Genomic DNA, 13,157 nt, shown 5'->3' with positions numbered 1-13,157 from the left:
GCGGGCGCCTTCCCCCATCTGCTGCCGGCCTCCACGAGCGCCGGCGCCGGCCAATGCGGTGTCGGCCGCTCCTGCTCCGCCGCCGATTCCGGACCTCGTGGTCCTGGGCTCGGCGCCGACGCCATCGACGGAGTCGCCCCTTGTTGGGACACCATTGGCCTCGGGGGTTTTCTTGACCCCCGTCCGAGGGTTTTCTCTGGTCGGCGGGCCGTCCTTCGTGACCTTTGGCGTGGCGTTCATCACGGGGCCGATGTCGTAGGCCGCCGCCGGGGCCGGCTCGTCCTCTGCTCCGCCACCATCGTTCCCGTCGGGGTTTTCACCCCGGCCTCGGTTCGCCGCGGCTGCGCGTGCTCCGGTGAGTCAAATCCCCAACAAACTTGCTCCTAGATGTAGATTAGCGGTTAATTTCTTAGGCATGTGCTAGGATTGATAGGAATCTAGCAGATCCGATTGGATGCGATCCCAATCGAATCCAATCGGACTGATCTGTTCTTGTTTTGTACAGTGTGTGTGCTACTGCTTGTGTTCATGCTAGAATGCTAGTAGCTGTGTTACATGCTAGATTCATGTTCATGTTAGGGCGAGTGCTACTACATGCTAGATTTGTGCTACATGCTAGTAGCTGTGTTCATGCTAGAATCATGTTCATGTAGAGTGATGAATGCTAGAATCATGTTGACTGATGGCATGCTCATGTTAGGATCATGTCCTGGTTTCATGTTGCATGTTGAAGCTAGGGTTTGTGCCATGAGTGGATGTTATACATGCATGTAGTTGGATGGTCCCAAATCTGCATGGTTGCACATGGGTGCTATTGTCACTTGTTGTTGCTATTTTTCGATGTTTCCTTGTTTAGGATTGTGGAGTGATCAGTGCCAGTTGCAGCAAAGAAGATGCCACTAATCAGTGACTTGCCCAACAACAAGGCCTAGGAAAATGCCACTTATCAATGGCACTTGTTGTTGGGCAAAATGGCACTTATCAATGGCACTTGCTATTGGGCAAGTCACTGATCAGTGCCATTTGCACTACAGCAAGTAGATTAGTGCTCTTGCCCAACACCAAGTGCCACTGATCAGTGCCATTTGGCCGTGAGCACATGCCACTGATCAGTGGCACTTGCTGTTGGGCAAGTCCACTAATCAGTGACACTTGCTGTTGGGAAAGTCCACTGATCAGTGGCATTTGCTTGCTTGCTTTGTTTGATACTAATACTTGTCATATTGCCTGACAAGATACTGAAGACTGACTGTGATGTGGCGGGTGGAGGAGCTCAGGTCATGGACGGAGCTGAGCGCGCCGAGGATTTCATCCCCACGAATAGGTGGCTCGGGATGGTGGACCTGCCTGGCAGGATCGCCTTCATGAGCGTGCCTCGTTCAAGGGGATGATCTTCGAGGCAGGGCCACGAGGAGTGGGCCAGGGAGCCGATGAGATTCTACGCACAGATCAAGGGCAACGAGAACCTCGCCATGCTCGTCGTCCCTCCCAAGTTCGTGGAGGTGATGAATACCTGGCTGGTCATCAAGCGACTCCCGCACATGGTCAGGTTCTCAGCCAACAATAGGTGCGTGTTCTGGGTGCAGGTCCAGAATTTCGAGGGCCAGATGGTGCTTGGCCGGGGGTGGAACTACTTCTGCCGCCGCCACAAGATCGTCCCCGGCGACCTCGTCGTTGTGCGCATCTCCGGACTGGGACTGAAGGTTCAGATCTACAACCACGACCTCGTCGTTGTGTGCAGGTACCGTTGCAGCAGGCACAACTGCCTTGGTGGCATCGAGCAGGCTATGTAGTTAAGTTAAGTCAGGTGTTAGTGGAGAACTTTTAGGGTGTGTGGCGAGACTTGTGCTGGGAACATGTTCATATTTTGGCTAGGTGCAGCACCCTGGCACAACAGGGAAGGAGGATGCCCCTGCTCTTAATCTAGACTATGCTATCTAGTTAAGTAGTTTGCTATGTTAAGTTTGCTGCCATTACATTGCTTGCTTTGTTTGATCTTGCTGTTGTGATGTTGTTGTTGTGCTGATCATGTGTGGTGGTAAGGCCACCACATTTGAATGGGGTGAGCAGAACACAAATGATGTTTGCAACCAAACAGCTGAAGTTTACATCTGCTCACACCCTAAGCACAAATGCGGACAACCAAACAGCAAGGGGGTAAGTCCCTCTCGATGCGATGCAGGCAACCAAACAGGTTGCATCTGCTGCATACGAGGCTGTATTTCAGCAACCAGGCTAGGTTGAGATGGACATGCAATGCAGGTACTGTTCCAAACTGCAACCAAACATGCCCTTGAAGAACGACCCCGATAAGTTGCGCCAACATCGCTACAATGAAGAGCGCTACAGCCGTCCACCAGAGTAGCGGCCACCAACGAACACGATTGTCCACATCATCCTTGACCTATCACATTTGGCAATCACATCATAGGCGACAATGACTTCGCGGGGCGGGAGGGGCGACGAGTGAGTGATTGACGACTACCTCGCTACCGGCGGCGCGAAGGAAGAAGATTGCCGTCGCTGGCGCCATGAGAAGCATGGAGAGCAAACCGGAATATTGCAAGATCTCCCAAAGCACCGAGGCAGCGGTGCACTTCCCGGTGCAGGCTCGGAATGCGACGACGTAGGGGGCTGTTGCGGCGAAGAACACGCAGATCGTGCCGACAAAGAGACGGAACAGGGCATCGGCGCCGCGGCCACTGCTGTGTGCCAGTGCCCCCACGGCCACCCTCACTAGCGCCGGCGAGCTGCTACATGGGCAGCCAGCCTCGAGACCTCCTCTTCGAACGTCACGGCGGCCATTTTGGATGTGGAGTGGAGTCGTCGGTGACTCGGTGTGAGTGTGACTTGTGGCTGGGTTGTGTTACGGCCAGCGGCCTTTGGGGGTCCTTTTATGCTGAATGAACGCTCTCTCGCTCTGGCACGTGTGCTTGTGAAAAAAGCAGAGTAGAAAAAGGTGCCCATCAGGTGTAGGCAAAACAAAGCTGTAGAAACTTATATTGACATCTAAATGAAAGAAATGGTCATTACTTATATATTAAGTAACGGACTCACTAAATCTCAGTCGACTCGTTAAACTCAGTCGATGGAGATTTAGCGATGTCTCAGTCAATGTGTAGGGAGCTGTAGGGATTGGGCTGCTGTTTGTCTTTATTTTCTCTAGTCGTGGCAGGCTTTTGCGGATGGCCTGGGCGTGAGGTAGGTGGACAATTTTACTTGTATGTGAGAAAGGTGTTTTTTTTTAATTTGAAGTAACAAACACATATCCATACACACCTTTTTTTACCCCCCCCCCCAAAAAAAACACACACCTTTTTGTGTATTTTTCTTGTATTATATGTGTTTTTTCATATATTTTTCAACGACAAGGTTTCTGACTGATTGAATCATATCCTTCTTTTTTTCCTGACCCCACTTCTTTTAAATGAGTCACAACATGCACACAGTTGAAGTGTGTGGTTTTCCTTTTTCTGTTTTCCCCTTTTTCGCAAATATGGGGTGCATTTTTCTTTTTAAATATTTTCGCATGACGCCACACGTCAGCTCCACAAAGTTCATTTAATTTTTACTAACCTTTTTTCTCTTTCTTTTTTCACGCAGCAGCCCACCCATTGCATCCTATGTGTAACCACAATACACGCAACTAAAATTGCACATGATTGTTTTTATTTTTATTTTTTGTTTTTCTATTATGGGATGGCTGATGTCTTGTAAGTGCAACTACATGTTTTTAACATGACTGCAATTTAGTGGTGTTTTGTGGAGTGAAAGGTGAAAGATCATGGATGTCGCCTAGAGGGGGGGGGTGAATAGGCGTTTTAAAATAATTACGGTTTAGGCTTGAACAAATGCGGAATAAACCTAGCGGTTAATTTGCCAAGCACAAAACCTAAAACAACTAGGCTCACCTATGTGCACCAACAACTTATGCTAAGAAAGATAAGCAACTATTGAAGGAAATATGCCCTAGAGGCAATAATAAAGTTATTATTTATTTCCTTATATCATGATAAATGTTTATTATTCATGCTAGAATTGTATTAACCGGAAACATAATACATGTGTGAATACATAGACAAACAGAGTGTCACTAGTATGCCTCTACTTGACTAGCTCGTTGATCAAAGATGGTTATGTTTCCTAACCATGGACAAATAGTTGTTATTTGATTAACGGGATCACATCATTAGGAGAATGATGTGATTGACTTGACCCATTCCGTTAGCTTAGAACCCGATCGTTTAGTATGTTGCTATTGCTTTCTTCATGACTTATACATGTTCCTATGACTATGAGATTATGCAACTCCCGTTTGCCGGAGAAACACTTTGTGTGCTACCAAACGTCACAACGTAAATGGGTGATTATAAAGGTGCTCTACAGGTGTCTCCAAAGGTACATGTTGGGTTGGCGTATTTCGAGATTAGGATTTGTCACTCCGATTATCGGAGAGGTATCTCTGTGCCCTCTCGGTAATGCACATCACATAAGCCTTGCAAGCATTGCAACTAATGAGTTAGTTGCGAGATGATGTATTACGAAACGAGTAAAGAGACTTGCCGGTAACGAGATTGAACTAGGTATTGAGATACCGACGATCGAATCTCGGGCAAGTAACATATTGATGACAAAGGGAACAACGTATCTTGTTATGCGGTCTGACCGATAAAGATCTTCGTAGAATATGTAGGAACCAATATGAGCATCCAGGTTCCGCTATTGGTTATTGACCGGAGACATGTCTCGGTCATGTCTACATTGTTCTCGAACCCGTAGGGTCCGCACGCTTAAGGTTACGATGACAGTTATATTATGAGTTTATGCATTTTGATGTACCGAAGGTTGTTCGGAGTCCCGGATGTGATCACGGACATGACGAGGAGTCTCAAAATGGTTGAGACATAAAGATTGATATATCGGAAGCCTATGTTTGGATATCAGAAGTGTTCCGGGTGAAATCAGGATTTTACCGGAGTACCGGGAGGTTACCGGAACCCCCCGGGAGGTATATGGGCCTTAGTGGGCCTTAGTGGAAGAGAGGAGAGGTGGCCAGAGATGGGCCGCGCACCCCTCCCCCCCTTGGTCCAAATTGGACAAGGAGAGGGGGCCGGCCCCCCTTCCTCCTCTCTCTCCTCTTTCCCCCCCTCCACGAATCCTATTCCAACTAGGAAAGGGGGGAGTCCTACTCGCAGAAGGAGTAGGACTCCTCCTGGCGTGCCACACCTTGGCCGGCCGCCCCCCCCCCTTTGAGCCTTTATATACGGAGGCAGGGGCACCCCCTAGAGACACAAGTTGATCCACGTGATCATATTCTTAGCCGTGTGCGGTGCCCCCTTCCACCATAGTCCTCGATAATATTGTAGCGGTGCTTAGGCGAAGCCCTGCGACAGTAGTACATCAAGATCGTCACCACGCCGTCGTGCTGACGGAACTCTTCCCCAACACTTTGCTGGATCGGAGTTCGGGGATCGTCATCGAGCTGAACGTGTGCTAGAACTCGGAGGTGCCGTAGTTTCGGTGCTTGATCAGTCGGGCCGTGAAGACGTATGACTACATCAACCGCGTTGTGCTAACGCTTCCGCTGTCGGTCTACAAGGGTACGTAGATCACACTCTCCCCTCTCGTTGCTATGCATCACCATGATCTTGCGTGTGCGTAGGAGAATTTTTGAAATTACTGCGTTCCCCAACAACTATGTGATAGCAAGATATATGACAAGAAACAATATGGCTATCACAAAGTAAAGTGCATAAGTAAAGGGCTCGGGTAAGAGATAACCGAGGCACGAGGAGATGACGATGTATCCCGAAGTTCACACCCTTGCGGATGCTAATCTCCATTTGGAGCGGTATGGAGGCACAATGCTCCCCAAGAAGCCACTAGGGCCACCGTAATCTCCTCACACTCTCGCACAATGCAAGATGCCGTGATTCCACTAAGGGACCCTTGAGGGTGGTCACCAAACCCGTACAAATGACAACCCTTGGGGACGGTCACCGAACCCGTACACTTTGGCAACCCTTGGGGGCGGTCACCGGTACCCGTCAAATTGCTCGGGGCGATCTCCACAACCTAATTGGAGACCCTGACGCTTGCCCGGAGCTTTGCACCACAATGATTGAGCTCCGAACACCAACAACCGTCTAGGGCGCCCAAGCACCCAAGAGTAACAAGCTCAAGGGTACCAAGCACCCAAGAGTAATAAGCTTCTCAACTTGTAACTTCCACGTATCACGTGGAGAACTCAAACCGATGCACCAAATGCAATGGCAAGGGCACACGGAGTGCCCAAGTCCTTCTCTCTCAAATCCCACCGAAGCAACTAATGCTAGGGAGGAAAATGAGAGGAAGAACAAGAAAGAGAACACCAAGAACTCCAAGATCTAGATCCAAGGGGTTCCCCTCACATATAGGAGAAAGTGATTGGTGGAAATGTGGATCTAGATCTCCTCTCTCTTTTCCCTCAAAAACTAGCAAGAATCCATGGAGGGATTGAGAGTTAGCAAGCTCGAAGAAGGTCAACAATGGGGGAAGAACACGAGCTTAAAGGATAAGGTTCAATGGGGAAGAAGACCCCCTTTTATAGGAGGGGGAAAATCCAACCGTTAAGTGCTCAGCCCGCACACGAGAGGTACTACCGCTCAGGTGGAAGAAACAGGGAAAAGGAGCAACAAAGCATGAACCTTGGGGTGGTAGTACCGCAGGAGACAGCGGTACTACCGCTGGGTTAAGCGGTACTACCGCTCCCTTCGGCGGTACTGCCGCGCAGAACGAAAGGTAAAGGGAAAGAGGGAACCGGGCGGTACTACCGCGGAGGAAGGGCGGCACTGCCGCTAAGGATCGGTACTGCCGCACTACTGCCGCAGTGAGGTACCGCACAATCCGACACAGAAAAAGACCCCTCGAATCGACGCGGTAGGGACCTGGTAAGCCAGCGGTAGTACTGCTGCGGAGTCACTGCCGGTACTACGCTGCGGAGCGGTACTACCGCTTGTGACCCCTCAGCGGTACTACCGCTAGGTACCACAGTACTACCGCTGGGACCCTGACAAAAACCACACTCAAGAAAACAAGAACTGCCATAACTTCTGCATATGAGCTCCGAATTGAGCAAACTCAAGCTTGTTGGAAACAAGACGACGAGTAGCATCAAAACAGTGCCTGGTTATAGGAAGAATAGGCAGGGGAGGTATGCCTAACAAAAAGAGGAGTGAAACCTCCAACCGAGAAGAATCTGCAAAACCTCCAACATCGAAAACATCATAGAAGATGCATGCGAACTCCGTTTTCGACGAGCTCTCAACGAATGATACAATCAAGCTACTCATCGAGAGCCCCCCTTGATAGTACGTCAATCGATCCTATAACCCGGTCTCCCAACTACCATCATGAGACCGGTAAAATAGAAAACCTATCAAAGGCAAACCTTTGCCTTGCACATGGTCCACTTGAGCTAGATGATGACGATCTTGACTTCCTCAAGTTGGACCACCTTTCTCGATTGTGTTGGCTCGATGAAGACTAGTTGATTGCTCCCCCATACTCCACTATGGGTGAGCCTTTCTTCCGCACATCTTCACAAGTCCATTGTCACCAAATGGATAGCAAGCTTCAAGCATTTGATCTCTTCGTGATGCTCCACTTGAACTTGCACCGCAACCTTTCTTGATTGTGTTGAGTCGATGAAGACTAGTTGATTGCTCCCCCATACTCTACTATGGGTGAGCTACTCTTCCGCACACCTTCACAGGTCCATTGTCACCACAAAGGACAGCAAGCTTCAAGAATTTGATCTCTTCATGGTGCTCCACTTGAGCTTGCACACCGTAACCTAACCCCACAAAGAACCCTCACGAAGACCATGGGTTAGTACACAAAGCGTAATTGACAATGCTTACCATACCATGGGATCACTTGATCCCTCTCGGTACATCTTCTACGCTTTGTGGGTTGATTAACTTGATTCACTCTTTAACTTAGTCTTGATCAACCTCTCACAAGACCAATCTTTAGGTAATTCCTTGAATAGCACCTTGGTCGACACAAACTCTCCTTGAAACCAACACATGTACTCCAAGAAAAGCCTATGGACAAAACCTTCAAATATAACTCAAGGCAACCATTAGTCCATAGAGATTGTCATCAATTACCAAAACCAAACATGGGGGCACCGCATGTTCTTTCAAAAGGCAAACGATTGCATGATTGTTAATAGGCACACAGCTGCAAGTGTCACCTCTGACTGCTACTAGACACACACACCTCCGACTGCAATTGCATGTCTTTTGATGCGATTGCAAGTCAGTGGTGTTTGTTGAGGGAAAATAACTGCAAGTGTCGCCCTCGACTGCAACTGCATATCTTTCGACACGACTGCATGTCTCGATTGCAATTGCATGTCTTCATCCATTACCGCAACTGAACTTTGTTTTTTCGGAGGGAGGTGGGAGAGGGGCGAGGGCAGTTGCATGTGTACACCTAGCATGCAACTGCATGTGTCGCCCCTGACTACAACTACGTGTCTTCCATCACGATTGCAACTGAACTTTTTTCGGAGGGAGGTGGGAGAGGGGAGAAGGAAGTTGTATGTGTACATCTGGCATGCAACTACAAGTGTCACCCTTAATTGCAATTGCATGTCTTCCATCACAACTGCATGTGTACACTTTTTTTGTTAGAGGGTAGTGGGAGAGGGGTGTAGGCACTTGCATGTGTACACTTTGGATGCAACTGCTGTTGCATGTCTTCCATGATGACCACAACTGAACTTTGTTTTGTTGGATGGCGGTGGGAGAGGAGGCAGGGGCAGTTGCATGTGTACACTAGGTATGCAACTGCAAGTGTCAGCCCTGACTGCAATTGCATGTATTCCATCGCGCCCGCGACTGACTTTTGTTTTGTCAGATGGAGGCGGGAGAGAGGGGAGCAGTTGCATGCCTGACACTAGGCATGCAATTGCAAGTATAGCCTCCTCCTAACATTGACGCAACTGGACCTTTGTTTTGTCCGATGGAGATGGGAGAGGAGGGCAATTGCATGTCTGACACTAGGCATGCAATGGCAATTCTAACACATCAACTATAACTGCATGTCTCTCAACACGGATGCAAATAGACTTTGTTTTGTCAAATAGAGGCACGAGATGGGGGTACTTGCAAGTGTATGTAGACATGCAACTACAAGTGTCGTGCCCAACTGCAACCGCATATCTTCCCACCCGACTTTAACTGACATTTGTTTTGTCGGAGGGTGGCGTGGGAGGGGGAACTTGCATGTCTGATATTTGGCATGCAATTGCATGTCTACTCATCCAACTTCAACTGACTTTTGTTTTGTTGGAGGACGATGAGAGGAGGGGGAGGGGGAACAATTGCATACCTGACACTAGACATGCAACTATAGGCATAGCCCTCGACAACAACTACATGTTTTGCCTACCTTATGTCCTCTAATGCAATTGTATATGATTGGTCATATGTACGTGGAATAGATTAAAGTCTCTATGTACATAGTTATATTACTCCATGTACTGAGGCGAGTCAAACGACATTACACAATGGCACATGTACGTACATACAGGGCAAGATGACATACTTGTGGACATGCTAATCATGTACTCCCTCCGTCCTTTAAAGAGTGTACTTCCAACTTTCTTGTAAAGTCAAACTTTTTTATATTTGACCGTGTTTATACAATAACACATCAACATTTATGCCATCAAATTAGTAGCATTAGATTTGTGATAAAATATATACTTTCATCATATACCTATTTAATTTCACAAACATTGATATATTTTTGCACAAACTTGATCAAATTTTGAAATAGTTTGACTCTCCAACAAAGTTGGAAGTACAACCTATAAAGGACGGAGGGAGTACAGTACACACTGGACCCATATCCATCCATCTGCATGCACGTGCACGCTTTGGCATGGCTACGGGTGGCCACTTGCACACAGTGGGACTCGGCGCTGCATGTCTGTGGCCGCTGGCGGAAAAGAAAGAAAAAATAAGCCCAGCCCAAGTAAACAAACAACAGGAAAACGAAAAAGACCAAAACATTAGCCGGATGCAACCCATCAGAAGCCGAGGCAAGACACATGCCTAATCTACTTGAGGTGATGTCTCAAGTCTTAGTCGATTGATTTCTAGACGGACCCATTCAGTAATGTTTTACTACGACCATTTCTTCTAATAACTCCTCCAAGAATAATTAAAATTGCTTGAGTGAGTTCATTGTTGGAGCGTCTTGAACCGTCTCCGCCTTCCTCTGCTTCCACTACTTTCTCTGCATCAACCCCATGGCCACCGCCGCCGCCAAGAAGACGGCCATGGATGATGCCAAAGCTGCTGCCGCCACCGCCGCGTTGGCTTGGCCAACCGAAGGATATGATCTGTCCATCCCTCATTTATCCGTTCATGTGCTAGCCATATATGTTGCGCTCATAGATGTTTTGGTTCTATCTAATTGACGTGCTCACATGCTTAGTTATCGATATAAGTTGCATACTGCGATTGCCATGCTTACTGTTTAGTCGTGAATTAGATTAATCGATAAGTGGCTAATATTTCCAAGTACATTGTGAATCTTCAAGTAAAAATTTCTCATATTTCTAAATAACTGCAATGCATGGCAGCTTTGATATATTGCTGCACCACACCTAGAGGTTGTTCCCTTATTTTTTTCTCTTTATATAGTGACCTTACAAGCGAAAGAGACGATGAGTTAATGATGTTTGTTCTATTATTGACGAAGTAGTGTGTGATGTGATACGACCTTGAGTTTCTGCTATAGGCAACAAGCCCTAGAAATGAATATACAATGATTTGATCATTCCGGGAGCTGTTCCTCCCCTTCTGGTGCTATGGGTACCATCTTTTCAGTAATAATTGACTACGCACCCGTGTGAACCGTGCTCACCACCCGCGCTCGCGCGCGTGCACACGTATTTCTTTTCTCTGGACTAGCGTTGATTGTTCATGATTTCTTGTGGTTGTTGTTTGGTGCTTAACCCGTTACACCAAGGATGAACTGTACCTACGAGCGTTGTGTACGTAGTGATGGACCGTGATGAGTGGAAAGGACAAAACCCATCCTTGACATATATACCCTCTTATCTTATCTGTGCCATTTTGGGAGAGCCCGGTAGAGACTTTTGGTAACTTTCATTTTTCGGTAATAACGTGTTGCAATGGTGCACAAGTGCATGTAAAGAATTCCCCTAAAAAAGTGCATGTAAAGAAGAAAGTAGGATAGTTAAACTCTAACTTTGAATTATATGGACATTTAAAGGAAACATGTAGTCACTGGTGTTATATTCAGTACTACTCCCTCCGTAAAGAAATATAAGACCGTTTAGATCCCTAAAGTAATGACCATGATCGGTTTAAATTTTGCAACACCAAAGCTTTTCCTAACTCTTCCACAAATAAACCTTTTTTAGAGAAGGGAATGAACCATTTTGACCAAGTACATAGCAAATTTTCAAGTTAATCCTAACCAATGGAATCAAATGATAGCTCATATTCCAAAAGAACAAAGTGCCTACGACGATGGGAGATTTGATATATTGCAATGGATAGGGACTGGAGTGTGGAGTGAAGTGCCCTCTCGACCGAGAATGGAATTTTTGTGAGCAAGGACAGGGGTGTGGACTGTGGAGTGAAGTGGACTGGTAGGGTGGTTGGGTTTGTTGGCGTCTCTCCTTTGAACCTACAATTCATCTTTACGCCGGAGTGACCGAGAGCACGCGTGTGCCTGAATATTAGGTGAGAGAGGAGCTGATTAGGAAGTTAAGTAGCTCTTCCTGTATCTGGTTTGATTGGTTGTTGAACTTGGCTAGCTAGAACTGTAGTGTACATGGAATCGATTCTTGAATTTCCCTTGGTCTGAACAACGCTGATTGGCTGGGACGCACAAGCATCAGCACTAGCTACTAGCTATCTATCTTCTCGGCAGGCCATGTGCAACGCTCCTACCCCATTTCCTGAAGCGTGAAAGAATCCCAACGCGGATCGGCTGCTTTCCCCTAGCTGCTCGATTAGTCCCTCGGCGCCCGGCCTAGACAGATTCCACGTCCCGCAATTAACCCAGCCAAAACAAATCCACCAACTTAACACAAGTAGAGTGAAATGCAAAATGATTACATAGAATGGAAGTTCTTCATCACTTCATCAGAGCGTACGTCTCGTCAAGTCATATAGGCAGTCACCGCAAAAGAAAAAGTCATATAGGCAGTGAAACAAGGGACCTGATTACATATAATGGTATTCACTATGATTACGAGTACATGATTACATAGAACGAAAGCTGTTCATCACAGCGCATTGTCAGCACTACTCTCTCTAATCATCAATCATGGCGGAATTCAAGCATTTGGATTACAAATTGGGGAATAGAGGAGGAGGGGATCGAGTTCCTGAGCCACACACGCTTGCCGTGCCCCGGCTTCTAGCCGTTCTGCCAGCCTCCCCCTACTCACGCACACACACCAGTATATGTACCCGTTACAGAGGACTAGACCCACTCAGGCCCAGCAAGCCTAGCGGGCCGCTGAGGCTTGCGACGAGGCCTGGCTGGAACTTGGACTGCTGCTTCCCGCGTCACCGGTTCGCCAGGAGGCACTTGATCGCTGACAACTCCTCCTCCCTTAGAAACGGCTTGTCCCCAAGCGGGCGCACGAGGAAACAGCTGCTTGAGGGTTTCTTTGTCCTCCCAGGTGGCCATGTCTTCAGTAGAATCGCTCCATCGGATCAAGACTTGGACGACTGAGTCATTGCCGCGACGGACCACCCACTGCTGCAACACCTGTTCAGGAACTTGCAAATGTGCGTCAGGGGGCGGCAGCTGAGAACGAACCTGACAGTCCGGCGCCAAAACTCTCTTCAGCAGTGAAACGTGAAACACTGGGTGCACACGACTGGTAACAGGCAAATCCAAATGATAGGCGACTTCTCCCACCCGAGAAATGATCTTGAAGGGGCCATAGTACTTAAAAGCTAGCTTGTGATTGGCCCGAGGGGCGACTGACGACTGAAGGTAAGGCTGCAGCTTCAAAAATACAGAGTCGCCAATAGCAAAAGAGCGTTCAGTTCGGTGTTTGTCGGCCTGAGCCTTCATGCGTTGTTGAGCACGCATCAGGTACTGACGGA

Source organism: Triticum urartu, chromosome 6, assembly GCF_003073215.2.
Source record: "Triticum urartu cultivar G1812 chromosome 6, Tu2.1, whole genome shotgun sequence".
Classification (NCBI taxonomy): domain Eukaryota; kingdom Viridiplantae; phylum Streptophyta; class Magnoliopsida; order Poales; family Poaceae; genus Triticum; species Triticum urartu.
The sequence above is the reverse complement of the archived record's forward strand: the minus strand, read 5'-3'. Positions refer to the sequence as shown.